Source organism: Symphalangus syndactylus, chromosome 23 (assembly GCF_028878055.3).
Source record: "Symphalangus syndactylus isolate Jambi chromosome 23, NHGRI_mSymSyn1-v2.1_pri, whole genome shotgun sequence".
Taxonomy (NCBI): domain Eukaryota; kingdom Metazoa; phylum Chordata; class Mammalia; order Primates; family Hylobatidae; genus Symphalangus; species Symphalangus syndactylus.
In genome coordinates, this window is record NC_072445.2 from 34,848,170 (window position 1) to 34,874,008 (window position 25,839).

At 37.0% G+C, this 25,839-nt stretch overlaps 1 pseudogene; it reads left to right on the forward strand.

Annotated features, from left to right (window-relative positions):
* Nucleotides 1-16,617: 16,617 nt before the first annotated feature.
* On the forward strand, nucleotides 16,618-17,651 carry LOC134735731 (olfactory receptor 4C15-like; annotated as a pseudogene).
* The last annotated feature ends 8,188 nt before the right edge of the window (nucleotides 17,652-25,839 follow it).

Here is a 25,839-nt window from a genome sequence, read left to right on the forward strand (position 1 = left end):
GGATGAATATAAGTCTAAAAGAGACTTTGAGTTAAAAAATTTTGCAAATAAATATAAAGAAAGAAGTGGGGAGGGCAAATACATATATGCACTGTAGGAGTCAGAATCCCCTATTTTCCTGATGCCAAGTTGTTTCTTTGGAAGCAAAGACAATCTCAGCTTATTAGTGTAAAATTTAATAAGGGAGCCACCACTTTACCAAAGTTCTCTACTAACTCTTTTCACTCATGGGAGAAGCAGAATAAGGTTCATTGTGTTTGATTCAAGATACCTTGGAACCTAAGGTTCTGTCTTAGAGCCCAGGCATTGTGGCATGAACCTGTGGTCCCAGCTACTCCAGAGGTTGAGGTTGAGGCAGAAGGATGGTTTGAGTTCAGGAGTTCAAGACCAGGCTGGGCAACAGAGCAAGACCCCATATCTAAAAAAGAGTTTTTAAAAAAGAGTCTATGTCTTGGAATTATATGTTCTTTATGGGACCAGAGCAACCGTATACATCTATTTTATTAAATGTGAAAGAAGGTTTTGCTGAGATTTGAGATTTAAATTTCCAAATCCAAAGATGTTTATTTTCTCCCAGATCCTCCTGTGAAAAAGCTTTCACTAGAAAGACACTAATTCTGTTTTAAACTGCCTCCCTTGATGAAGTAGATGGGACGCCTAAGGTCATAGCAATGTTTACCATTCTGTTTTCTTATTAAAACAAATATATAGGCTGGCACAGTGGCTCACGCCTGTAATCCTAGCACTTTGGGAGGCCAAGGTGGGCAGATCACGATGTCTGGAGATCGAGAACAGCCTGGCCAACATGGTGAAACCCCATCTCTACTAAAAATACAAAAATTATCCAGTGTGGTGGCAGGCGCCTCTAATCCCAGCTACTCTGGAGGCTGAGGCAGGAGAATGGCTTCAACCCAGGAGGCAGAGGTTACAGTGAGCTGAGACCACACCATTGCACTCCAGCCTGGGTAACAGAGCTAGACTCCATCAAAAAAAAAAAGGATATATATATATACACACACACACACTTACACACATATAATAATAATTATAGGATCAGTTATAATATTTGGAAAAAAATATTTAAATAAAAATGTTTATTTTAAAATTAAAATATATATGTGCAATCTCCAATTATATGAAATAATTACTAGGTTCATTTATTCACTGAAGAATATTTGCTGAGTTTGTAAAAAGTTTCAGATCCTCTCCCAGCAACTGGGTATACAGTGTTAAATAAGACATCCCTATGTTTTCATCATGTCTTGGAGCTTACATTTTAGTTCAGGAGATGACATATAGAAATGAAAATAAAATTATAGCGATAATTGAATCTCAGAAAATTGTAATGAAGTGGTGTTGCATGACTAGTTCTAATTCTAGTTAGGTGGACATGGGGGCTTTTCTGAGAGGAATTTCTAAAATGAGATTTCAATGATGAGATAGAACAAACTTTAACCATTTCAGTTGGATGTGCATTCTAGGCAAAAGAGAAAAGGTTGTCCAGAAACGCTAAGGCGGGCACGAGCCTAAAGTGAAGAAGGTCCAAAAATCAGTGCACAGTGGACAAGAGGAAATGCAGTTCAAGGTGGGATATGAAAGGTAGGCAGGGCTTTGATCAGAGAAGGCTATTACTTTTTAATCATCAGTTTATTGAGTTTATGGAAATTAAAGTGACAATAATAATCACATCCTGTATTAATCTGTTTACATGCTGTTGATAAAGACATACCCAAGACTGGGCAACTTAAAAAAGGAAGAGGTTTAATGGACTTACAGTTCCACGTGGCTGGAGAAGCCTCACAATCATGGCAGAAGGTAAAATGCATGTCTCACATGGTGGCAGACAAGAAAAGAGAGCTTGTACAGGGAAACTCCCCCTTTTAAAACTATCAGATCTCTAAATCATCTCTCTCAAATTCAAAGTTTAATAGATCTCTAGAGCAGGGGCACAATGCCGCCAGTCTCCTTGATAAAACATAGCAAAACATGACCTTTACTCTACTCCCCAATAAGTTCCTCATCTCCATCTGAGACCACCTCAGCCTGGACTTCACCGTCCATATCACTACCAGCATTTTGGTCACAACTATTCAACAAGTCTTTAGGAAGTTCCAAACTTTCCCTCATCTTCCTGTCTTTTTCTAAGCCCTCAAAACTGTTCCAATCTCTGCCCATTACCCAGTTTTAAAGTTTCAGTTATCTTTATAGCAATGCCCTACTCCTGGTACCAATTTTCTGTATTAGTCTGTTCTCCCATTGCTATGAAGAACTGCCTGAGGCTGGGTCATTTATGAAGTAAAGAGGTTTAATTGACTCACAGTTTCACAGGCTGTACAAGAATCATGGCTGGGAGGCCTCAGGAAATTTTTAATCATGGTGGAAGGCAAAGGGGAAGCAAGCACACCTTCACTACTTCACATCAAAAGAGAGAGTGAAGGGGGAAGTGCTACACACTTTTAAACAACCAGATCTTGGGAAAACTCACTCATTATTATGAGAAGAGCAATGCAGAAATCCACCTCCATGAGCCAGTCACCTCCCACCAGGTCCCTCTCCCAACATGGGGAATTACAATTTGAGACGAGATTTGGGTGGGGATGCAGAGCCAAACCACATAAGTGTCCATCAACAAATGATTGGATAAAGAAAATATGCTGTGTGCGTATGTGTGTATATCAATATACCATGGAATACTAAAAAAAAAAAACCTATTGGTTACAATGTTCACAATTTGAACAATGGGTACAATAAAAGCCCAGACTTCACCACTTCATAATATATCCATGTAAGAAAACTGCACTGTACCTCTAAAATCTATAAAAATAAAAGAAAAAAGAAGCAAATAAATAAATAAATAAAACCCCCACCCATCAAGGTCTTATAGATGACTTCAGAAACTTAGCATCAAAATTCTTTGCATATGGCTTCCATTTAACTTTTGCTATGCCAAGAGTAGAACATAGGTTTTATTGCCTGCTTAACAATATTTTAGAATTAGGGCTCAGCTCAGTGACTCATGCCTGTAATCCCAGCACTTTGGGAGGCAAAGGAGGGAGGATGGCTTGAATGAGTCCAGGAGTTCAAGACCAGCATGGGCAACATAGTGAGACCCTGTCTCTACAAAAATACAAAAAATAAAATAGCTGTATGTGGTGGTGTGTGCCTGTAGTCCCAGCTACTCGGGAGGCTGAGACAGGAGGACCGCTTGAGCCCAGGAGTCTGAGGCTGCAGTGAGCTGTGATTGTGCCACTGCACTCCTTCCAGCCTTGGTGACAGAGCAAGACACTATCTCAAAAAAGAAATCAAAAATTAGAAAAGCCATAATATTTTAAGGTTAAATACCTAGGTTCATTTTACATGTCTTCAGCCTGCTTATGTCTGAAAAGAAGAAAATGCCTTGATAGTATGATAGCTTGAGTCTATGTAAGAACTTTGTGATGGCCACATTCTTAGCTCAATCATAACATTAAAGAAGTGAAAGGATCATAATGAGATCCCTAACTTCAAATATTTGTAATCTGCTTGATAATTATTATAGTGTCAGAAGTAGGCCTAGAATCTACATCTTCTACTTAATAGATAAGAGCTCTTCTGATCATTCATGCTGAAATTGTTACTGGTCAGTTATATTCAAAAAAAATTCTTCTATATTCTACACATCCCCCAAATTAATTCACACTGAATACTTTTACTAATAAAACATATTACCTGGCAGCTCAATGCCTGACTTTTTGTTTTAAAACACTCTTGACTTCTGGAATAAATCTTGGTCATTTTTTCATAAGTGCTTACTCTTATTAATCGTTTATAAATCATGAATATAGATTTGAATTTGAAAATTTAGTTCTAGTCATGATTTAAACGCATAGCAAACTAGGAATAGAAGGGTACTTTAATATAAAGGAGAAATGCCTTAAAAACTACTGCAAATTCATTGAACCATAAGGTGAGCTTCCTTCTCATTTTACTGAGAAAATGTAAGTGATAAGAAGAGAACTTCCAGACTCTTACAAATACATAAGCTGTACCAATCTGCCAACATCCATTCACTTACATGCTGTCTCCCTACCTGCTACTACACATAAATTATCTGTTCCCCTATCCAAAGCCAAGAAAACCACTTTGCTGTGTGCTGGACTGAGGTCATGCTCTTACTGCTTACACAAGGGCATTGGTCTAAAAATCTCTCCTGTTTCTTCTTTGATTGACATTTCCTTCTCTATTGGATCATTACATCAGAAAAGAAGCAATTTTTAAGTCTCTCTTTTCTTTAAAAATATCCTTTCATTGAGCCTCCTTCTTTCATCAATTGTTATCCTATTCCATTCTTCCTCCTTTGTAGCAAAACTCAAGAGATACCTATGCTTGTCTCCCACTTCTCTCCTTTCATTCTTTGATAGTGCCTTTTAGTCATACTCAATATCTAATGCTTTCTTAAAATGCTTTTCTCAAGGACACCAATGACCCCTGTATCATGACATTTAATGGTCGCTTCTCATTTCTAATTTTATTAAATCAATTAGCAACATTTAAATCAGTTTTCCATGTCAGACTCTTTAAACATAACCAAGATTCCCCAATCAGTAAATATGTCCAGCTCTGACTTCTGTCTTGAAGTTAAGACTTGGAAATCCAATCTCTTTCATGTCATTTCCATCAGAATGACTAATAGATTCCTTGAACTGAACAGGTCTAAAGATGTACTTCTGATTCTTCCCCCATTCTCAAACCTACTCTAATCACATTTTCTGTCTCAGTGGATGATACATTTGGTCTATCTCATACCACAAATCCAGTCTATCAGAAAATCCCTTAGACTCAACCTTCAACATATATTCCAAATTCAACTATTTCTAATCACTTTTAGATCTGTCATCCAGTTCCAAGCCACCATTATCTTTTACCTGGATTACTGCAGTTGCCTCTTACCTACTCCTCCTGCTTTTATTTCAATTTCCCCCAGTCCCATATTTGATTCTCAACACTACACTCAGAGGTATCTTTGAAATTCACAAGTCAGTCACATCATTTCACACCTCTACTCAAAACTTTGCAATAGCTCTCTATGTCACTCAGGGTAAAATCTAAAACTACTATAATTGCTAAATATCGGACAGCTATACTCTTGCTGCCCTATTCTTTCTTTGAACACCTCTCATACAACAAGCAGCCTTTCTGTTCCTCTTACTAGCCAGGTATACTCTTGCAATAAAACCTTTACATAGGCTATTTTCTCGGCCTGGAAAACTTTCTTCCAATCATCCGCATGACAAACTCACTTCTTGTTTTTAGATGGGAAGAAATAATATATTTATTTTGAGATGAAGTCTCACTCTGTCGCTCAGTCTGGAGTGGAATGGCACAACCTCAGCTGGGTGCAACCTCTGCCTCCCAGGTTCCAGCAATTCTCCTGCCTCAGCCTCCCAAGTAGCTGGAATTACAGGTGTGTGATACCATGCCTGGCTAATTTTTGTATTTTCAGTCGAGACAGGGTCTCACCATGTTGGCCATGCCGTTCTCTCCAACTCCTGACTGCAAGTGATCCGCTCACTTCAGCCTCCCAAACTGCTAGGATTACAGGCGTGAGCCACCACACCCGGCCCAGAAATAATGTTTCAGATAGTATTGTCCTTACTCCTGCACAAGTAGGGCTGCTGCTCTCAAGTTCAGACTTTGGAGTATCTTCACTAAAATTTTCCAAATTTTCTTTCAGTATCTGGGACTGGGCAGTGCTTTTGATGGGGCATTCCAGCCCAGACCCAACTACATGGATCCACTTCCTGTTTTTCCTGTTTGGGATGCTCTTTGTTACTCTATTCCATGGGATTATGCAGACATCCTCAGAAGCTCTGGCTGCTGCACCTATGAAGTTATCCCAGGCTCTGCAGCCAGGATCAGAGTAGCAGGATACAGCTTGACAAGCAAATGTCTTTCAGAAGCTAGTTCATTATTTTTTTCATGGGATTGTACTACATTGGTTAGTAGAATTGTATTGACATGATGATTCTGGGTGACATAGGACAGGGATAAAGTTCTGGAATATAAATGACCCCCTACCAACCTTTGGCCTTGGAAATGTGTGTGGGGCTTAGTCAGCTTTTATCTGTTCATGCTTTGATGCAGTGCCAGCATCTATGGCCCTGCAGGTGGTAGGAGTGGTGGCAGACATCTTTTATCTTGTGCATCCTTAAGGCTGGCACTCAGAAAGGCCATCTCAGCTCTTCCACAGGCTCTATGCTATGTGTCAGGAAGTTCTTTATGGGTGGCTAGGCTTATCCATTTCAAGGGCTTTAAAGACCTTTGCTCAGGAGTGTTGACTGACCTGTCCAATGTTTGCCCTTTCTTGCTTCCTTTGGTAGCAAGGATGGCAACATTGTATTCTCCTGTGTTGGTCTCAAGCCATATGTGATGAGGGACATGTCTTGTATGAATGAAACCACTTTTCTTAATTCCCCAGTCAGTTTTTTTTTTGGTTTTTTTTTGTATTTTTTTTTTTTTTTGAGACAGAGTCTCGCTCTGTCGCCCGGGCTGGAGTGCAGTGGCGCAATCTCCGCTCACTGCAAGCTCCACCTCCCGGGTTCGCGCCATTCTCCTGCCTCAGCCTCCGAGTAGCTGGGACTACAGGCGCCCGCCACCGCGCCCGGCTAATTTTTTGTATTTTTTAGTAGAGACGGGGTTTCACCGTGGTCTCGATCTCCTGACCTCGTGATCCGCCCGCCTCGGCCTCCCAAAGTGCTGGGATTACAAGCGTGAGCCACCGCGCCCGGCCCCCAGTCAGTTTTTTCATCTGTTTTCCACCTTGTTGTTGGTGTTTGGAAGGTAGGGCTTTTGACAATGTCAAAAGATATCACTTTCCAGGAATACGATGATTATCGTCTAATGTGCTCAAGAGAAGGCATGGTTGGAAGATGTGTAGTTCTATACTAATGCTTTAAAATTCCAAAAGGTCAATTTGACATAACCAAGAAAGGACTTGTTCACAAAATCTTGCAGGCTGTGGTTATCAGACTTGTGTCTGTGATCATTATTAAGAAAATGTCTTTGAGAGAGCCATTGGAATCCCATATTCATGGACAGCCTCATAAATGATGCAACATCATAAGTAATGAGGTAAAATAGAGTTAAATAAATAGTACTAAAGAAGTGCAAAGGCATTATTTCAACATAAGCAGGATTTGCAAAGAAGAAGAAGAGATGGTTCCTGGACATGAATAGGAAGAGAGATACCTGGACACCGGGACGAATTTTCATTTGCTCTGATTGGACAATAAACAAATACATAGGTACCTATTCTCTGCTCACAATTCTAAATCTCCACCCAATAAATCACTACATCAGATACTGGCTCATAAATTTTGTAATACATTCTTCAGTCAAATTATTTTTTTTACATCAACCTGATTGTATAAACAGAGTTCCTGCAAAACACATTTGGCTGACTTTCCACATTCTAGGGGAGACTCTGATTTTAGAGACATTAATTTTATGATGAATTAGTACCCTCTTATTCCTCCCTCTATAATGATGAAACATTTTTTCACATTAATTGATAAGCCAGTTCTAAAATGCATATGAATGTGGGCCTAGGTTTGAATAGTAGCCTTGGTAATAAAAAGTGTGAGAAGCATAGGGTTGGAGGACTAGATCTATTAGATATCAGGAACATTTCTTGAAGCTCTGGTTTGTAAATAACTTTGCTATAGTTTGCATGATAAGGAATTGCCTAGAAATTGAGACATCTGTCTTTGGAAACTTAGTATGATTTTTTTTAATTTAATAAATGATGAAGATAGAGTTTTAAATCAGTAGGAAAGAGTAGAATATGGGATAAATTCTAGAAGAAAAAATTGCTATTCCTTCACCTGCTATTTCTTCTCCTTGACTATGGCTCTCTCTGTCTCTGTCTTTCTCTTTTCTGATTTAAACTTTTCTGAGTTATTCTATTTTTCATAACTGTGCAAATATATTTCTTATGTTATTGCCCTACTCCATCTTCACAACCTTTCTCTCTTTTTTTTTGGTACAGGATCTTGCTCTGTCACCCGGGCTGGAGTGCAGTGGTGCAAATATAGTTCACTGCAGCCTCGACCTCCTGGGCTTAGGCAATCCTCCTACCACATTCTCTGGAGTAGTTGGGACTACAGGCAAGTGCTGCCATACTCAGCTAATTTTTTAAAACATATATATTTGTAGAGTTGGGGTCTCCCTATTGTTGACTAGGCTAGTCTGAAACTCCTCGGCTTCAGTCATCTTCCTGCCACGGCCTCACAAACAGCTGGGATTGCAGGTTTGAGCCACCATGCCTGGCCCATCTTTACGATCTTATTTTCATGTTACAGTACTAATAAAAGATTAAGGAAAGCAGGACATGGGATAAAGTAGAAAATTCTAACTGTATAACTGTGGTTTGAAGTGAGAACCAGGATTCCGGAATGAATTGCTGAAGTCTTGTTGCTGAGTGATATTTTAAAAATATCACCATAACCAGGACTGTGGTCTATGCCAGGCAACTCTTCTGTTTCAGAACACACATCTAAAATCCAATGACAAGAAAACACTTCTCTGTAAATTCCTAGACATTTGAAGTAACGGTGCTTCTGGGCCTTGACTTTTTTGATAAATCACTTCAATCCTACATTTTTCTGTGGGATGTGAATAGATATAAAAATAGGCAGGATATCACACACACCAAAAGAAGAACTGAAAAAAAAAATGAAGTGGAATGTGGTGAATGGGTTGAAGTACAGATGAAACAAAAATGGCACTTGATTGGTAATTGTTGAGGCTCAGTGATGGGGTCTATTATACTATTTTATTTGTTTTGTATACGTTTTAAATTTTTTATAATACAACACTTGTATAAGAAGAGAAAGGTGATGTACAATGTTAGCTCTTAAGACATTGCTTACCTTTATGGGGGAAGGAGGGAGAAAGTGATTGTTGGTGGTATATGTGAGGCTGATTTTACTTCTTGGTTACGTATGTATATTTGTCTTGTAATAATTCATCAAGCTTTACATGAGTGCTTTGTGTGTGTATTTCTGTATGCATGTCATTCATTAATGATAAAATTAAAAATTACATATTTTCAAAGAAATGGGTAAAAATGTTTAGAGACTGCGGAAAGCAGCCAATTGTTTGATGTGGTCCATTTCTAAATGGACCTGAGGAGATCAGTTTACGTTGTCCCTCAAGCTTCAGTCTCAATGCTATGTTATCTTAAACAGACCATATCTTCTTTTCAAATAAAATAAAATCAAAAGATAAAAATTCCTTTAATCTCTAGAAACTGTAATTTCTAGAGATCGTAATTTTTAAAGTCATGGCATCTCAAGATCAGTTTCTGGGAGAAAAAAATCACGTTTCAATTACTCTATACTTCTTTGCATACTTATACATAACATGTTATTGTTTAATAAGCACTCATCTCGTTGCTACTATAGTCCCAAAACAACACATGTTGCCCTTATTGACTAATGCTGCCTTGTCCCAGAAATCGCTCTTTAGTAAGTAGTGAGTAGGCATTTTCCCCGAATTCTGCAGAGACATATTTCATCACAGTACAGAGTGTTCTATTCCTGAACACAAAGGGAAAGGAAAGCATCTTCAAATAGAAACCCAGGAGAAGTTAAAACAAACAAAACAAAAAGTCTAATTATCAGGGCCATGAAAGTTTTGCAAACTCTTGATCAAGTCAAACCACATAAAATTGCTTCTTAGCAAATCATACTGATGGGACATTTCCAAACCCTGGGGGGAACGGAGGAACTATTCTGCAAGTTCATGACCTCTCAGGGAAACCTCTTTAAATTCCTGTTAGAAATCAAGGAGGAAACTTTTGCTCCTTTATTTTTATTTTTTTCCTGAGATCATGTTGAAGACAGCACCTGAAAAACTGTGGGGAACACTCCCTACCTCATCTGCCAGAGATGCTTTTCCTTTGTCTATTAAATGTAGAAGGAAGAGCTGGAAACAACCTCACGTTTAGCCACTGGATGGACTCTTCACTATAGAGAACAGGAGACTGGCATCACCAAAATTTTCAAGGAACTGATAAATGGTGAGATAATAATTCACATTTTTGCATTTTCCGAGAGGATTTCAAGTTATGTTGTAGTGCTTTAAAGTGTGGGTGTTGTGGTCAGGATACAAATTTTAATGCCATGCATGAGCCTACACTTAATAATTGTAAACTTGGGCAGTTGATAGCCTTTTTGATTCTCTGACTCCTCATATTTAAGGGGGACAATAATATTAGCAAGCTTGAAGAATGTGGAAACAAATAAAATAATACATGCAGAGATCATAGAATGGCACTGGACACATCATAGGTACCCAGTAAACAGCAGCTGTTATAACAAAATGCAAGCTGGTGGTTTTTGGAGGGTCAAAGCACCTAATTACTTCAAGTCTAATAAAATAATTATCATTTATCCTCTAATGCTCCCACTTTCCTGACGTTTTAAAGAGTAGAATTTCCTGAGGCTGTATAAATAAAATTGATGTAACATGGATAATTCAAGTATTACTGTATCATTTACAGAGCTAAATACTGATTATATTTACTGATATAGAATAATACTGACTATATTTACTGATATAGAATGAAACATTCACTATTTCCACAATTATCCCCTAACAAATGGCCCTGAGAAGGACACCAAGGATGAAAAATCATGACCCAAGCCATAGAGTAAATTCTTCTAACTATGGCCCCCTCACTTTTCCCAAGTGCATTTCACGTCATAAGTAGCTTTAAACTCCCTCCTTAGAATTGTTTAGGAAAATTTAAATGCCTGAAGCTGTGAATTGCTTTAGAACTAGTTGTCATGGCTTTGTCTCCTCCTTAAAATGAGATAAATCACTAAGAAAACAGAAAAAAAAAAAAAGAAAGAGCCAGGCACGGTGTCCCATGCCTGCAATCTCAGCACTTTGGGAGGCTGAGGCAGGCAGATCACCTGGGGTCAGAAGTTCAAGACCAGCCTGGCCAACATGGCAAACCCCTGTCTCTACTAAAAACACAAAAATTAGCCAGGTGTGGTGGTGGGTGCTTGTAATTTCAGCTACTCAGGAGGATGAGGCAGGAGAAATGCTCGAACCCAGGAGGGGAGGTGGAGGTCTCAGTAAGCTGAGATCTTGCCACTGCACTCCAGCCTAGGAGACAAAAGAGAAATTCTGTCTCAAAAAAAAAAAGAAAGAAAGAAAAAGAAAAAGGTAAAAGGCAGGGTCAGGCATCCAATAGATAGGAGAAAGGACACAAGTAGAAAAAGTTTTTTTTTCTTTCAAATTCCAGAGAGTAATGGTATAAAAGTTGGACCATTTAGGGAAATCAACAGAGCAACACTGAAAAGAGGAAGTGATCTGAAATTCTGAAAGTTGAAGAGAACATTATTTTATTTCCCAGATTGCTAGGGAAAGGAACATGCTTAGCTAGACAGGCCAGGAATAAACTTTTCATTGTTGAATAATAATCCTGGATCAAAAACGTGGTAGATTTAAGAAACTTAACAGGTGGGATAGTTACAAATAAGATTTTAATTTGTTCTTCTTCTTTGTCATAACAATATTTATTTGGAAAAATGTATGCAAATGTGACTAATATGCATTCATATGTCCATATAAATATCTCTAAAATTTACTGCTTGAACTATAACTACAAAATGTTACTTGTAATGATAACCTTACTGCTAATTCTTCTTATAGTTTTGAATGTTGTATATACTTCATACTTGAAATAAGAATTCTATTATTTCCAGGACAAATAGAATTAGTTTTGTTGTTAAAACTGATGGGAATGAAATAGTAGGCAATGTGTATAGAGGGGAATGAGGAGGCCACTTCCTCAGGTCACAGCCCAAGAAATGGCCCAGCAACCACAGTTCATGATGTGAGGGGCCCTGGGGCAGTCTCAGGGGTGGCTCCAGCATATTAAGTGTGTGGCTATCAAAAAAGGAAAGATCACGGAATGTTCTATGAGAAATATGAACAAAATAAACCACTACCTATAGGACAATATGAATTTTAAATTGATATTAAAGTAAATGTCTAAAGGGTGGAGAGGGCTGGGCCCATAATATGGCTATTTATGGGAAGTATAGGAAGTTTAAAATTTTTAGTATTTGATTCTGTGTTATGTTAGCATATTAGTTTCACTTGTGCAAATGAATTATCCCCAAGCTCCATCTCCTTTTTGAACTGTTTAGATGATGGAAAATATGGCTGTGTGAGTTTTAAACTTGATGTTTAATTTTAAATATTCTTACGATAATACAGGATATACAGAGAAAATAGAGTCTCTGTCATTTTATATGTTTCCTTCTAGATCATAAAATTATACCAAAAATATCTATCCAATTGGCAGAGTTATATTTTTTCTGTTTTCTCACTTAAAATATTGTAAAAATACCTCAACTTCTATGTCCTCATGTCATTAATTAGTATTTTATTTATAGCAACATGTGATTTTAATTTGTTTTAGTCTAATTTAGATGAATATCTTCCTGTGATTGTATATTTTAGATATTTCTCAGTTTTCACATTGAGAATTGAGATGACGTTGCACTATCTTTTATTATAAAACTTTCCCATCTCATTTCACTTTTAGAATATGTTCTTAGAGTTGAGGTTACTAGTATAAAGAAAATAAACATGTTTATAATTCTGAAGCTATTTACTAATATGTTTTCCAAAAGGATGACATGAATTAAGCAGTTTTATTGTAATTTTAGAATGGATGTAACTTAAAAATAGCATGATTTTGAACACACGTATTATACTCTAATGATCGATTCAATTTTCCAGTTCACTTTGTGTATGTAGATGCTGCTTAAAAATAATGTTGACATAAAGATTTCATATCTTCCTTTTAATGTACACTTTGCAAAATACATTCACAATAACTGTCTATTGGACTCTCATGGGTAAGGAAGCTTCAGGTGTTGCTACCTATTTTATAGCAGAGGATGCTGAAGCATAGCACTTTGTCCATGATACATGGCTAGTAGATGAAGCTGACATTGCTAGCTTTTTGATAGCAGAAAAAAAATTACTTTTTAATTAACTTTTCATTAGAAGTAATTTTAGATTAAGAGAAAGGTTGTGAAGATAGTATAGAGAGCTTCTGTATACTACTCATTTAGTTTCCCTTAATATTTTCATCTTACACTACCATGGTACATTTGTGAAGACTATGAAATGAACATTAATATATGCTATTAACTAAACACCAGATTTCATTCATATTTGACTATTTTTTCTCCTGCCTTTTTTCTATTCTAGGATTCGATCTGAAACAACACATCACATTTAGGACTATTTTAAAATGATTTAAAACCATAAATTTTGTTATCATACATTATGAAAATGCTATACTTTCTATTGTCAAAGTTTCCACACTAATTTTGGAAATTCCTTTTATCTGAAAGAAGTGGTTGGTTTCTTTATATCTAATAAATATTTTAATTCTAAAATGTTATTGTTCTTAGAATAGCCTAGATAAACGAAGTGGAGAGATTAAGAACTGTTTAATTATTAGATTAATATAGAGCCTTGTCTTTCTTTCCATCTCCAACCCAGTTAAGTTTTCTACGTAGAACGAAGCTATTTGAAATAGAAGTGGATATTTGACAGAATGGGGGCCACAGTCCATTATTCAGGGATTACTAAAGACATTTAAAAGGATTGTGCATTTTAAAATATCATGTCTGCACTAAGACCGACCAAAGAAAATATTTAACATCTTTTAAAATTTATTTTTATTTTTATTTTTTTCTCTTTTTAAAATGTTTTTATTATACTTTAAGTTCTAGGGTACATGTGCACAACGTGCAGGTTTGTTACATACGTATACATGTGCCATGTTGGTGTGCTGCACCCATTAACTCGTCATTTACATTAGGTATATCTCCTAATGCTGTCCCTCCCCCCTACCCCCACCCCACAACAGGCCCCAGAGTGTGATGTTCCCCTTCCTGTGTCCATGTGTTCTCATTGTTCAATTCCCACCTATGAGTGAGAACATACAGTGTTTGTTTGTTTTTTCCTTGCAATAGTTTGCTGAGAATGATGGTTTCCAGTTTCATCCATGTCTCTACAAAGGACATGAACTCATCCTTTTTTATGGCTGCATAGTATTTCATGGTGTATATGTGCCACAATTTCTTTTTTAAATTTTTTATTATTATACTTCAGGTTTTAGCGTACATGCGCACAATGTGCAGGTTAGTTACATATGTATACATGTGCCATGTTGGTGTGCTGCACCCATTAACTGGTTATTTAACACTAGGTATATCTCCTAATGCTATCCCTCCCCCCTCTCCCCACCCCACAACAGGCTCCGGTGTGTGATGTTCCCCTTCCTGTGTCCATGTGTTAAAGGATGAGTAAAACCTCCTTGGTCTTGGTAAAGCAAAAATTAGTGTAAAAATGTTATTTCTGCTCTGTGTCAATGGCTCTGAGAGCTTGTTCTCACCACTCATCATGATATTCTATGCTTCTTACTGCATCAACGCTTTTGTGTGTATTGCTTTATCTTATACTCACAAGATATGTATGGATAGACATTCTTATCATATCCATCTACTGAAGTGGAAGCTGAGGCTTTGAGAATGTTAAGAATTTGAAGTGACTTGTTCTAACATGCCATAGAACAAGTAGCAGAGCTTGGATTTGAACCTACATCTATATGAGTCTGAAACTGAAGTTCTTACCCATTTCACTTCATCGTATTTCCCACTTTGGCTCTAGGCTAAGCTGAGCACTGTTGGATCATTTACTGACATGCTTTACTTTGCAGTAAATGGTTATTGACTTATCTAATAACCTTATAAGGTTTGTTTCAGCTCATATTTTCTTGGCAGTAACTTTTAAGTGTATATGGAATTCCTAGTGCAGACACTGGTTACAAATGAAATGGAAAACATAATGGAAATGATTGTTTTAAAGTAAGCAAAAGAACATATATTAACATACACAATTATATGTTTGTTAGTTTTATTAACATTTTAAATTGTTTCTGTTAACTCCAAGTGACATTCATAAAAATCAGCTTATTTAAATCTCAAAATAAATCTCTTTATTCTTTTATGCACCTATTTTTTAACAAAGGTGTACACACATATAAATATACACATATACAAATATTCAAACACACACATATATATGGTAATTGAAAAACACATTTCAATTATATGTATAGGCGAAGACAGAATTATCCTTTAAAGCTGTGTCTGCCTGTGGAAATGAAGTCAAAAGTTGGAGAGCAATTATCTAGATGACTCATGAAAAAGCTTTTTGTAGATAAGGTGGCTGACTTTTTAAGTGAGTAAATACAATTGGTAAGAGCACTTTATCATAAGTAAAATTTTCACATTTTCAAATCTGACCATCATCATAATCCTGAGACATGAGCAGGTAAGCTATATATAAACACCTCTGCTACACAATAATGCATATAAAGTTGAAACATACACTTATAGGAATTAAACTTCATTAGACCTGATTACATTATATAAATAATTGGAAAATAATAAAGCCTCAAGATTCTGGTTTATATTCAATATATTGTTTCTCTTCCTTACTTATGTGGTTGATGCCAATTTGTACATGCAAGTGTTTGTAGAAAGGCCATTCCTACTCTGAAGTTCTTACTGGAAAAGGAATATCCCCACTCCTTTCCATGCTGATCTAGTGGAAAGGAATTGGGTGTTGGAGCCTGAGGTTCTGTGTTAATATCCCAGATTGTCTGTTACTTGCTTAAACTTAACTTCTTTAAGCATGAGTTTCCCACCAATCAAATAGGAATAATAAGATCTAATGCAGACTATTCCCTAGGGCAGTTGGTCCTTAGCCTTCCATCGTTTCACTAGTTATCATAACGACATTCTGATGTAGGCATTATTACTTTTATAATAATAATAAACTTCTGTTTTCATTTTAAAATGACAGATTTAAGAAAACCCTCTGCACTTAGTGCATACTTTTTATGTTTTAAATGTCAGGCTAGGGACTTTTCTAGAGATCTTTCTCTTTTGTAAAGAATGAATTCAGTTAAGACTTTTAAAGAAATATTTGAAGAGCAGCCATAATTTTTAAGTGCCTCTTGAACTATATGCTGTTTTCTTCTAGTTGCAGATAAAGCAGTCTCCTGATTAAGATGGGATGCTGGTCATCCCTGCTCCCATTTGATGCCAATGGCAGGAATAAGTAATAAGTTACAATGCTCCTTCTCTCAAAATTTAGAGGTAACTTCAGAACACTTCTCAATAATTCACTCCAGGAAGCCACTAGTAAATGATCAAAGCTGGCACTTGATATGAAAACTCTTTTTCTTCTCTTCTCTACCATATATCCTTCCCCAATATTGAACCTCTGATTGCTTTCAAGTAATCTTTAAATTATCTCTATCACAATTCTGCCTGATATTTCAGTACTACCTTCAATAATTTCTAATTTATGTTCTTAATGACAACAGAAGCACTCAATAATTTTGCATATGGATGTACCAACTTGTTGATGACTATGATACTACAAATTGATCTGAAGCAAATTTTCCTTTGTCCTAATTGCAGACTCTACATGATCCCTGTTGGAGCTTTCATCTTTTCCTTGTGAAACATGCAAAACCAAAGCTTTGCAACTGAGTTTGTCCTCCTAGGACTTTCACAGAATCCAGATGTTCAGGAAATAGTATTTGTTGTATTTTTATTTGTCTACATTGCAACTGTTGGAGGCAACATGCTAACTGTAGTAACCATTCTCAGCAGCCCTGCTCTTCTGGGGTCCCCTATGTACTTCTTTTTTGGCTTCCTGTCCTTCCTGGATGCGTGCTTCTCATCTGTCATGACCCCAAAGATGATTGTGGACTCCTCTATGTGATGAAAACCATATCTTTTGAAGGCTGCATGATGCAGCTCTTTGCTGAACACTTCTTTGCTGGGGTGGAGGTGATTGTCCTCACAGCCATGGCCTATGATCATTATGTGGCCATTTGCAAGCCCTTGCATTACTCTTCTATCATGAACTGGAGGCTCTGTGGCATTCTGATGGGAGTAGCCTGGACAGGGGGCCTCTTGCATTCCGTGATACAAATTCTTTTTACTTTCCAGCTTCCCTTTTGTGGCCCCAATGTCATCGATCGCTTTATGTGTGACTTGTACCCATTACTAGAGCTTGCCTGCACTGATACTCACATCTTTGGCCTCTTGGTGGTCATCAACAGTGGGTTTATCTGCATCATAAACTTCTCCTTGTTGCTTGTCTCCTGTGCTGTCATCTTGCTCTCTCTGAGAACACACAGTTCTGAAGGGCGCTGGAAAGCTCTCTCCACCTGTGGATCTCACATTGCTGTTGTGTTTTTGTTCTTTGTCCCATGCATATTTATATATGCACGACCTCCATCTGCTTTTTCCCTTGGCAAAATGGCGGCAATATTTTATACCATCTTAACTCACTTGCTCAATCCTTTGATTTACACTTTCAGGAATAAGGAAGTAAAACAGGCCATGAGGAGAATATGGAACAGACTGATGGTGGTTTCTGATGAGAAAGAAAATATTAAACTTAAAAAAAATCCAAAGTTAAGACTAAAAAAGGTCAAAATGGCCTTAAATAAAAACTTACTGAGATATATCCTTCATGGCAAGAGATAAAGTAATGCTGGAAAAAAATCATTAATGTGGGATCAGAAAAATTTTGTTTCCACCCTCAGGTCATTCATCAACTCTGAGCTGGCAACTCAATATTCTCATGTTCAAGCTAAAAAGAGTTGAATTTTATGCACAGTTTGGATTTAATAATAAAAAAAGAATGACAAGAAAAATTATTTGTTAGACTGCTGGGCATTCACTTCATGATTCAGAAAAAAAAAACAACCTTTGTGGAGGGAAGACACACATATCTTACAGATTAGGAAGAGAAATTTACTCAAACTTGCATTTCAAGTAAGAAGTTTATATTTAGGACACTGTTGTAAATGATTCTAATGAAAAAAAAAAAAAAAACTCAGGACTCAAGAAGGGCACAGACCAGAGCATTTACAGAACCTCACATGTGGGTGTTTCTGTATTAGATGACTCCATCATTTAACATGGGTTTATTACCATCTCCTTCAGGTCACTTGGTGAATTTCTTGAGAGATAAAACCTGATTGGCCCAGTCCTGCCTACAGATGAGTTCCTCTTGTGTCAGGTGACTATTCCATACCAATCAGCTATGGGAAATAAATAAAGGAATCAGATTCCATGAAGGCATCAGCAGTCAGTAGCTCTTATTCAAGTACAATTCAAGTACTAAGGAAACTCTTGAGAGACCACATTACTGGAGAACCCGTACCAAGTACAGAGATGTAGTGACCTGACTTACCCCTGCTATACAGGACTGGAAACCAGTGGCATGAGAGAGTGAAAAGCAAATTTCAAAAATGGATTACATTTCAACTTACTTGGTAATTTGAATCTTCTTGACTTTACTCAAGTGAAAATAATTTTATTTGAACAATGATCAATAAATAGATCCTTCAAATTTAAACAAGTCCTCTATATGTCATTCCCATAGTTAAGTTTTGTTACTCTCAGGTTGTCAAGTGGTTAAATAAAATTTATTTACTGGAATAAATTTAATTACAGCAAAATATTTCAATTTACTCTAGATGACCAACACTAATAACATGCCTATAAATTGAGAATGTGGACAAAAAATACTAAATGTCCTTTTTCTTTCTTTTCTTAATCCTTAATGCCAAGCTTCAAATAGAAGAGTGTATGATATTGGTTTTCTTCCTCAGAATAGATATGACAGAAGATAGATAATGTTTCATTGATCTCTCAAGGTTAAGCCCATGAGGGATTAAGATTAGGGTCTAAAAACTATCTGAACAAAGTGTGTGCACTGAAGAGAGCAAGCATAGTAAGAAAGACTTAGACCTTCTAGGAGGTTTTTCTGCTCCTTTCTCTTGCTTCTCTATCATCTGTCCATCATAATAGCAAGGGTACCCTCTTAACATGCTTTGCCCTTACTTAGAGGCTCTTAGAGTAGTTTATTCATCCCTAAAAGCTCGCTGAGGCCTCCCTAAGAGATAAGCAGATGCCAGCAACATGATTCCTGTAAAGCTTGTAGAGCTGTGAGCCAATTAAGCCTCTTTTCGTTAGAAATTACCCAGTCTCGGGTATTTCTTCACAGCAACGCAAAGATGACCTCATGCAGTGGGGATTTTAAAAAAAGGCCTCTGGATGTCTGAAAGAAGCTAATAGAGAGCTGATTTCTAATTTAAAGAATGAAATTATTCAGGAATGGGATTGTGTTAAATCATACATCAATTCTAATCTAGACTTTGCTCAAAGTCTTGCAATAGTTCTGCAATTTACTAGAGGAAAAGGCAAATCCTCACAGGGACCGCCAAGACTCTAAATTTGGGCTGCAGTGACCTCCCTGACTTCTTCTCACTCACCCACTCTGCTCCAGTTACACGGGCTCCTTCGAGTACACAAAACCACTCCTCCTTCACAGCCTTTGCACATCTCCCTTGGACTGAACCCTTTTCCTTACTTCTAGATATTTTATGGTTCATTCTTTCTTCTTTCTCAATAAATCCTACTCTGCCTATCTTTTTAAAAATAGTAACACCCTCACCTTGGCTTTCATTAAGCCCCCTTCCCACCAAATATTTTTTGAGAGCACTTATCACTGACTCTCTGATATAATATGTAATTTGTTTACTTGTATTTTTGGTTTGCTTCCTCTCATAGACTGTAAACTATGAGACAGGAAATTTTTTCTATCTCATTCACTTATGTATCATTAGCATCTAGAACAGCCTGGTGTAGGAGATTGGTAAACATATGCTGAATAAATACATAAATGGCCTATCTTTCAATAAATTTAAATCTATCTCTAATATTAACTCACTAGTATATTATTTGGCAATGTGAATGTAGAATGTAGTTATTGCTGATATTAGCCCCCACATTTTTTTTTTTTTGAGATGGAGCCTCACTCTGTCACCCAGGCTGGATTGCAATGGTGTGATCTCGGCTCACTGCAACCTCTGCCTCTTGGGTTCCAGTGGTTCTCCTGCCTCAGTTTTCTAAGTAGCTGGGATTACAGGCACGGATCACCACACCCAGCTAATTTTTTTTTATTTTTATTTTTAGTAGAGACGGGGTCTCACCCATGTTAGCCAGGTGGTCTCAAACACCTGACCTCAAGTGATTTACCCACCTCAGCCTCCTAAAGTGCTGGGATTACAGGCATGAGCCAATGTTCCTGGCCCACATCTTGATAATAGCTGAAATTCATATTTTGACATGATCAAGTATTTTAAATAGATTATAAATATTAGTTAACTTTCTCATATCTATAGTAAAAATTCAAACAGGGACTAAAGGCATTCATTTCCACCTGCCTTTCTTTTCATTTCTCATTCTCCAATCCTTCTCTCATCCCTTATGAAAATAAATGTTCTCTCAGTGATATGGTTTTTATTCTGAAGGTACTTTTAATCTCAATAAAATAATAAAAATAGTAAAATATTTTGCTTCGCATTTGTCATTTTATTAGTTGAGTTTAATCTGACTAGAATTTCTGAATTATTCACTGGAAACCTCACTTTAGGAAGATATAACTTTAAGTGGACAGAGTTTAAAGTAATGCCCTCATTTATACTGAAATAGCATGTGATACAGAGGTGGATCAAAATTCAAAATAGTACAAAACTCACTTGTAATCTTCCCATTTCCATAGTTACCAAGACTGAATGACTAGGTCAGTTACATTCAATAAACTCCTGACATTGCTTTGGCAGAATCTAGAATCCAGCTGAGTAATCCAGCCATTCATCTTACAATTTAATTCATCTTGCATTTAATGAGATCTCATAGTATATTTACTCAAAACTTGAAGGAATTTCATGAGATTATTAATTTAGCTTCTTGCCTTTATGCAATTTAATGGCCTCCTTTGAATCTATCCTCTGTGAAATTTTTCCAGCAGAACTCTAAGAGGCTTGATATTTCCCTCAAAAGTAGATACTTAGTTTAGAGCTTTTTGAGCAGGAAGATAGTTGTGGTGAAATACTCATTACCTGTTCTTGTTTTCTAGGCCAATAAATCTCAGTCTCTCTTTTTCTTTTTCTTTTTTTTTGGATGAAGTTTCACTCTTGTAGCCCAGGATGGAGTGGTGCAATGGCACGATCTCTGCTCACTGCAACCTCCACCTCCTGGGTTCAAGCAATTCTCCTGCCTCAGTCTCCTGAGTAGCTGGGATTACAGGTGCCTGCCACCATGCCTGGCTAATTTTTGTATTTTTGGTAGAGGCTGTGTTTCACCATGTTGGCCAGGCTGGTCTCAAATTCCTGACCTCCTGTGATCTACCTGCCTTGGCCTCCCAAATTGATGGGATTACAGGCATGAGCCACCGTGCCCAACTGCCAATAAATCTTATGATATTATTGTAGGTATGCTATTACAATAAAAAGCTTTAGATGTATACATTTAAAAATTTAGATTCTAGGCTCAGTTCTGCCACTAATTGATGGTGTGACCTTGGGTGAGTTATTTCACTTATCTTGACCTCAATTTCTCACTATTAAGGAGGATTAATAAGAACACATAAATATTTATTTTGCACATTCTCTGAGCCAGAGATACTTTCTTTTAAGTTCGACATGTTACTCTTTACAGAAACTTTATAAAGCTAGATCTTCATACCTGCATTTAATTGATGGAGAAGCTGAGGCTCAAAAACTTTAAGTGATATACCAAAAACCTTCTTCAAAATTGCTTCAGTCCATTTTTAAGAAAAAAGTCCATGTATTGAAGTGCAATTTTTCTGTAAGCTGCTTCTCTAAGACACTTTGGCTTATGGTTGCAACTAAGTCCTTCATCAAAGGTGCAAAGCATGGTCCAATCTATCCATTGGTTCTCCTTTCTCAATTTCTGTCCTCTTTTCTCCTATCTCTAACATGGAACTTTCTCTTCATCCTCATTGTAGGTACCTAGCAGGTAATGGTGTATCTAGCAGGTATGCTGGGTAGTAACATAGTCTCTCAGGCAGGAAACTAATTTTGTAATGTAATCTGTTCCAACTTTAATAGCTTGAACCACATTCAAAAGCAAAAGTTTTTCTTCCCTGTGAGTAAAAGAGCATATATTTTTAAAAACAAAAAGAATATACATAAGACAAGTATTCAGTAGTTCATTTTCCTTTTCCATCTCTCTCCTCTCTGCACTGATCTAAAAACATAGGTGAGATTAGAAATGGGATAATTAGCAGGATGTCTCCAGCTTTGTTCTTTTTGCTTAGGATTATCTTGGCTATACAAGCTCCTTTTAGGTTCCATATGACATTTAAGGTATTTTTTTTCTAGTTCTATGAAGAAAGTCAATGGAGCTTGATGGAAATGACATTGAATCCATAAATTATTTTGGGCAGTATGGCCATTTACACAATATTGATTCTTCTTATCCAACATAATGGAATGTTTTTCAATTGTTTTTGTCCTCTCTTATTTCCTTGAGCACTGGTTTGTAGTTCTCCTTGAAGAGGTCCTTCACATTCCTTGTAAGTTGTATTCCTATGTATTTTATTTTCTTTGTAGCACGTGTGAATGGGAGTTCTCTCATGATTTGACTCTCTGCTTGTCTATTATTGGTGTATAGGAATTCTTGTGATTTTTTTCCCATTGATTTTGTATCCTGAGACTTTGCTGAAGTTACTTATCAGCTTAAGGAGTTTTTTGGGCTGAGATAATGGAGTTTTCCAAATATACAATCATGTCATCTTCAAAAAGAAAATTTGACTTCCTCTCTTTCTATTTGAATATCCTTTATTTCTTTCTATTGCCTGATTGCTCTGGCCAGAACTTCCAATACTATGTTGAATAGGAATGGTGAGAGAGGGCATCCTTGTCTTGTGCCAGTTTTCAAAGGGAATGCTTCCACCTTTTGCCCATTCAGTATGACATTGGCTATAAGTTTATTATAAGTAGCTCTTATTACTTTGAGATATGTTCCACCAATACTTAATTTATTGAGAGTTTTTAGAATGAAGGGGTGTTGAATTTTATCAAAGGCCTTTTCTTATGAATTGAGATAATCACGTAGTTTTTGTCATTGGTTCTGTTTATGTGATGGATTACACTTATTGATTTGCATATGTTGAACCAGCCTTTCATCCCAGGAATGAAGCCTCAACTTGATCATGGTAGGTAAGCTTTTTGATGTGCTGCTGGATTTGAACTATACTGCAAGGCTACAATAACCAAAACAGCATGGTACTTCTTCCAAAACAGATATATAGACAAATGGAACAGAACAGAGGCCTCAGAAATAACACCACACATCTACAACCATCTGATCTTTGACAAATCTGACAAAAAAGGCAATGGTGAAAGGATTCCCTATTTAATAAATAGTGCTGGGAAAACTGGCTAGTCATATGCAGAAAACTAAAATTGGACCCCTTCTTTTGTAACAGAACAGAGGCCTCAGAAATAACACCACACATCTACAACCATCTGATCTTCAACAAACCTGACAAAAACAAGCAATGGGGGAAGGATTCCCTGTTTAATAAATAGTGCTGGGAAAACTGGCTAGCTATATGCAGAAAACTAAAACTAGACCCTTCCTTACACTTTATACAAAAATTAACTCAAGATGAATTAAAGACTTAAATGTAAAGCCTAAAACCATAAAAACCCTAGAAGAAAACCTATGTAATACCATTCAGGATATAGGCATGGGCAAAGACTTCATGACTAAAACACAAAAAGCAATTGCAAGAAAAGCCAAAATTGACAAATGGGACCTAATTAAACTAAAGAGCTTCTGCTCAGCAAAAGAAAATATCATCAAAATGAACAGACAACCTACACGATGGGAGAAAATTTTCACAACCTATCTACCTGACAAAGTCTAATATTCAGAATCTACAAGGAACTTACACAAACTTACAAGAAAAAAAGAAACAAAAAGTGTGTGAAGGGTATGAACAGATATTTCTCAAAAGAAGACATTTACACAGACAACAGACATATGAAAAGAAAAGCTCATCATCACTGGTCATTAGAGAAATGCAAATAAAAACCACAATGAGATACCATCTCACACCAGTTAGAGTGGTGATCATTAAAAGGTCTGGAAAAAGCAGATGCTGGCAAGGATGAGGAGAAATGGAAACACATTTATACTGTTGGTGAGAGTGTAAATTAGTTGAAATATTGTGGGAGACAGTGTGGCAATTCCTTAGGAATCTAGAACAAGAAATACCATTTGACCCAGCAATCCCATTACTGGGTATATACTCAAAGAATTATAAATCATTCTGCACATGTATGTTTATTGCAGCACTATTTACAATAGCAAAGACTTGGGACCAACTCAAATGTCCATCAACAATAGACTGGGTAAAGAAAATGTGGCACATGTACATCATGGAACACTATGCAGCCATAAAAAAGAATGAGTTCATGTCCTTTGCAGGAACATGGATGAAGCTGGAAACCATCATCTTCAGCAAACTAACACAGGAAGAGGAAAACAAACACCCCATGTTCCCACTCATAAGTGGGAGCTGAACAATGAGAATACATGGACACAGGGAGGGGAACATCACACACCAGAGCCTGTCAGGGGTTGGTGGGAAAGGGGAGGGAGAGCATTAGGACAAATACTTCATGCATGTGGGGCTTAAAACGTAGATGATATGTTGATAGGTGCAGGAAACCACCATGGCACATGTATACCTATGTAACATACCTGCACTTTCTGCACATATATCCCAGAACTCAATGTAAAAGAAAAAAATTAAATTCAAATACGGCTCCATGGTTTAGCTAATTGTAATGTATTATGAATCACCTACTTTCTATCTTTTTCCTGTGGGTATGTAAAAAGTTAACATTAAAGAAATTCGGGTGAAGAAAAAGAAAGAAATGGGATAATTATTTTTGCTTTTTGTCTTTTACAAAAAAGCATATTGAAAATTAAACAGCTTGAGATAGTTGCTTACATTGACATAGCAGATAAGTTGTAAGGCAAAGATTCATGTCTACCACACACATTTCATTTAGCTGAACCTTTAACTGGTTTAAAAGACTTTTGTGCATCTAGGAGAGATAGGCTTAAACATACGATATGGAGAAAAGAAGTTTCCTTCCTGCAATTCAGAGCAAACTGGAGTTTAACTAATTGGCCCTAGGGTTTGTTTTTGCCCTTGGCCTCTCTGACCTTAGTGGCTCCCTGGACGTCCTTAAGGATTTGGTTGGGAGTTATGGTTTCCCTGGAGCTCCTGAGGATGGAAAGTCTGCCTTAGACATTTGAAAACTTGAGTGGTAATTACTATAAATTTCCAATGCAGTAGATAGAAAAACTCATGTTTTTTCAAAAGAGAAACTGGGAAAAGAGCCGTCTTCAGAGGTCTTTGTCTATCAGAGCACAGGAATAGTTTCATAAACCTTAAAGAACCCAATTAAGAGACTTCCTCTATTTTCCACAACCCTCTTCCTCATTCCAACATAGACTCTGTTGTTTTGTCTGACCCAGTGCTTCTGGGAGAAGAGCCATGTGAAGTAGGTCCCCATGCAGAGTCATTCTGTATGTAAACTACTCACATCCCACAAGTGCTTGTGATAGAAAGCATTGATAATTCTCAATGAAGTATAGTTTGCATGTTTATCTGGGCTTCATATGATTCTACTTCCAAATAAATTAAAATTGACAATACAAAAAATATAGTTTATTGGAGGTTATGTTTGCTTTTAAGAAAAAAGGTCAGTTTTTTTTTTTTTTTTTTGAGATGAAGTCTCGTTCCGTTGCCCAGGCTGGAGTGCAGTGTCGTGAT